General features: G+C 39.3%; 1 non-coding gene across 1 annotated transcript; it reads right to left on the reverse strand.

The window, feature by feature from the left end:
- Positions 1-4,078: 4,078 nt before the first annotated feature.
- Positions 4,079-4,152, reverse strand: trnai-aau (transfer RNA isoleucine (anticodon AAU)). Its single transcript has one exon. It is a non-coding gene; the product is annotated as a tRNA-Ile (tRNA).
- Positions 4,153-4,734: the final 582 nt, after the last annotated feature.

The raw sequence follows: 4,734 nt of genomic DNA on the forward strand, positions 1-4,734 counted from the left end.
GTCAAATGGCCAATTCCTACATTGTTTTTATATGAACAATCCATCAGACCGGTCCAAGTTCCTCTTATTGGCAGAAATGGCCCAAAATTCACTTACTAGTTCATCCACTGGCTTGACTCCTTTTTATTGTATTTTAGGTTATCAGCCTCAAATGTCCCATGGACTTCCATATCAGCTGGTTTCCCCGCTGTGGATGAGTGGATGCAGCGGAGCGAAAGGGTATGGGAGGAAACAGATCAGTGTATTGTATGAGTTCTCTGAACGTATAAGGAAATTGCGGACAGGCACAGAGGGGAGAACCCGATATACCAACCTGGTGACAGAGTGTGGCTCTCTACACAGGACTACCGCAAGCCGGGGTCATGTCGCAGGTTAGGTCCCAAGTATATCGGTCCATATGAAATTACCAAGCACATTAATGAAGTCACATATCAACTCAACTTACCTGCTCACTTTTGTGTTTTGAGGTCATTTCATGTGTCCCTTCTTAAGCCTGTTGTTCCTGTTGTGGCCTTTGGATGAGATCACCCCTGAGGTCACTCCTGTATTAAGTATGTTGGTTGCTGTCATTAGAGTGTATTGTTTCTGAAGGTTTTTTTGCATTATGCAATGCCTCTTCGCAGAGTGTGATTTTCAAGAACTTTAGTAAGCAGATGACTTATTTGCATCACCTTTTTTGGTAGGACAAAGCCCATCCATGAGCCAAAGGAAGCTGAGGTAGGCCCCATTCCATGAAAACACAGGGAGTGTGTGAACCAGGATACCAACACAAGCATACATGCAAGCTGACACCTACCCTCCCCTTGTCCAGTGGTTTGGCCAGTAGACAACTAATGAAAAACATTTCAAAAGCGTTTATACAGAAGCCAATGTTCAAATGGCTCTCTGTGCAGTGAGGAAACATATCATAAGGAAGTGCAAATTCCACTAAAGTTTAAGTAGGATCACTGAATTCAAAGTCTAGAGCACTATTACACTATGACTTCTAACAATAGCGTAAAAACAGTAATGTCATTCGTTTTTAGGAAAGGAATGTAAAAGTTTATGAAATATTCTTAAAAAGAGGACAGTTTGATGAGGAGCTTGGTCTTGCACAGCTACCAAAACCCAGGACTGAACTAGGAGTCTTTTGATATTCAATCTAACACTCACCCAGCTGAGCTATTTCAGCTAGTGACTAAATACTTTTGCCTGGTTTCGATCAAAATGTTACCAATACAGAGTTTGAAAAATGTTTGTCAGAAGCATCTGAGCTTTATTGCTGGTGGGTGAGTGGCTAGGATTCAACACTTTCACCACTGCGACTTGGGCTTGATTCCTGGTCAGGGGATGCTCTTTTTGCTCACTTAAAAAAGAAGCTTGTATGTGAAAAAACAAACTTCCTTTGAGTCAGATTTTAACTGACAGACTAAGGATAACAGTTTTAAATTCTACAGTCCTCCACTCTACCAACTAAGCTATTGAAGGCAACAGACATGTAATCCCATAAGTCCAAACACCAGTATGTTGGCAAGAAACACGGCCAGTTATGGATGTTTGAATTGTTAAGTTCATTTGACACAAAGAAGAAACATTGCATTGTACGAGTTGGAGATGTTCAGCTACCAACAGATATCTCTTGATTACATTTGGATGCATACTGGACTTTGTGTACAATCAATAACTACTGGTACTAACTCAAAGTATGTTTCCCCCTTCAGTTTTATTTTATGCCAGAATAAAGACTTTCTGTCTTTAGAATTCTACATGACTCAAACTGAGATGCAGCAGATCACTTAGCTAGAACAAAGGGTCTTGTACTACAATAATGACTTTTGCTTTATTGCCCATAAGGTCCACCTCTTTTTTCTTTAACCCTCAGATCATCCCGTAGATGTTAGAATTATTCTAATGAAATTATAATTAACATTTAAAAAAATTCCTTAACATCACTCTTAAAATAACTTTTACCTTACAAATGATTTCTTTACCAGCAAATTTGAGTTGGTATGAATTCATCTATTAATTTTTCGTTATTATTTCATTAAATACATGCCCCCCCCGCCCCCTAAAAAAAGAATAACAGTCCAAATGAAAGGTCTAAATGAATCTTTGCAGTAACAACAGTCTTTTATGCTCTTCCAACCACCCCACCTCCCCCCAGTGGACACACCATGCTCCAGTACATGATTCTGGAGTGCTGTGCTATCTGTGCTCCCCACTAACTCTTCCTACCTGCTGGGGTTTCTCCTTCCTGGACCTGCCTTAAAATGCTTAAAATGACAGCACCTTGCCCTCCATTTACCTGCAACATTCTGCACTGTCACAAACAATATTTATGTGCAGATTAGCAGATGAACCTCACCTGGATGATCCACATTTCATTTCTTTGTACTGTTATAATAATGAGTTACTGTATTTCTACCCAGGTGTTCTATCCAGGTGAACTGTGCTCTGTTTCTATCTCCTATGATGTCTTTGTGTAGGAATGCTGTAGTGTATCTTTCATGCTTACAATTTGTCAGCCATCCTCTACCCAACTCATCTTTGCCCAGGTTTATCCAGGGTTAACCGAAGGAGGATGAGTTCCCTTTTGAGTCTGACACCTTCCAAGTCCCTTCCACCATTCCAGTGAGTTTTTCCTACTGTCACCCTTGCCAATGTCATTTGGCTTATTTATCAGTTGTCACAAGGTGTTAACGTTATTATGCACATGTATATAAAATGTGTATATACTCTATATACATAAATATATATATATATATATATATATATATATATATATATATATATATATATATATATATATATATATATATATATATATATATATATATATATATATTGCATTATTCTCTGCACCTTACATGTTATTTGCAGTTTGGATTGGATTATAAAGTGAATTTCATTGGTGAGTACTATATTTTTTGGTGACAAAGTATAATCTAATCTTTACAAAGCAGTGACCAGAAAGGAAGAGCTGGATGAGGCTTTGGTCCCCATGATAGTTAGAGACACACAGCCATTTAGCATAGTTGAGGATAAAAGCTTCAGGGACTTGGTAGCAAAATTGGATTCAACTTATATTCTCCTAACTAGGAAGGTATGTGTGGTGACATGGATACATTATGAGAGTAGTATTAAAAATATATATAATTATTTTCTTCCTTCCCTTTAGACTGTAAAGGCCATGGTTGAGGCCAAATGTCAATAAGAGAAAGAGAAGGCCAAAGCTGAGGTCCAGAAAATTCCTGCAATGAGTTTGTCAGCAGACATGTGGACATCTCTTAATGTGGATGCCTTCTTGGCTGTGACCTGCCATTTTATAGATGACAACACATTTCTGAAGTCTACACTACTTGGTGTTGTGAAATTCCTGCAGGCGCATACGGCTGAAAATTTGGCCTGTGTGAAATCCTCTCTTATGGAAGAATGGGGAATAAAATAAAGTCACATGTCTGGTTACTGATGGCACATCTAATATGATTGCCTGTGGAAATAGCTGAAGCTGCCTCATGCGCTTCAAAAAAAAAGAAACTGAGGTTGAAACAAGGTGTTGGAGCGATTAGTAGAACTCAGGGAGCCTGTGGGGGCAGATTTGGCGGGTTTACAAACTGATATTCCTGCGCTGATCTCTGATGTGTACAGTAATGTATGTGGGTGCCGGTCTATACTGTATTCTTTTCACAAGGCAACTGTGGAGCTGTCAGACCTCAGTGGCAGGCATAATCATATCCCAACACATTTCAGACTAAAGGATTTGAACTCCCTGGCACTGCCAGACACCTAACTGGCTATAATTTGATGGGGAGGATGCAGGTTGTCTGCATGCCTCTGGAATTGCTTCTTTGACCTATTCACACAGCGATCGAGAGCCTTACACTAATGCCAGAGTCCCTCTGATTTCATACTTTTCTCTGCATTGTCCAAGATTTGTAAACAAGCACAAATCCATGGGTAAAGTTTTGTAATCAAGAACACACTCTCATGTACTTGGAACATGTCTTAGCAGATTGTGATTTACAAGCAATGTTATAAGCAACACAAGTTCAAACAGGTGGTTTGTTGACAAGGGGTCATTCATCAAACAAAACCCACATGGCCCATATGGGGATCGAACCCATGACCTTGGCGTTATTAGCACCACGCTCTGACCAACTGAGCTAATCGGCCTTTCTCCGTTCATTTCGCAGTTTTTGGTGCAGCACTGAAGGGAACCTTTCCATGAAATTGTAGAATTGGTGTCAACAAGATTACGGCCACTTTTTCGACCGAGCATAGGTGAAAGTTGACACTTATTGTTCCCTCTGACAAATGGTTATTCTGCAGCCAACTTTTGAATTAAACTTCAAAAGCAAATGTGGAGAAGCTTTTGTTAAAGAGCAATTCAGTGCAGTTGTACACAGTGACGAAATCATCAATTGCAAAGTCCACTGAGCTTTATTGCTGTGAGTTACATAGTGCTGTCTATTACACCATGAAATCTGCCATAACAACAAAAATGTAATGTCTGATTCTGTGAGCCAAGGAATATAAACCTTTTAGGGACATATTTAAAATATCAGATTTTCTGCCTGAGCACAGAGTAGGCATTTTTTTCTAGCTTTAACCATACGTCCTCTTTCTTTGGAAATCTGTGTCATTGCTGCATGAATAAGCAGAAAGATTTTGAGCAATTTTTTGTCTGGGTCTAAGGGGCAATTTATTCAAACCAAAAGATGCTATTTTAGCTAGTTTGTCAAATGAACATGTCAA

Source organism: Electrophorus electricus, unplaced genomic scaffold (assembly GCF_041902795.1).
Source record: "Electrophorus electricus isolate QZ-2024a unplaced genomic scaffold, ASM4190279v1 Scaffold48, whole genome shotgun sequence".
Lineage (NCBI taxonomy): Eukaryota > Metazoa > Chordata > Actinopteri > Gymnotiformes > Gymnotidae > Electrophorus > Electrophorus electricus.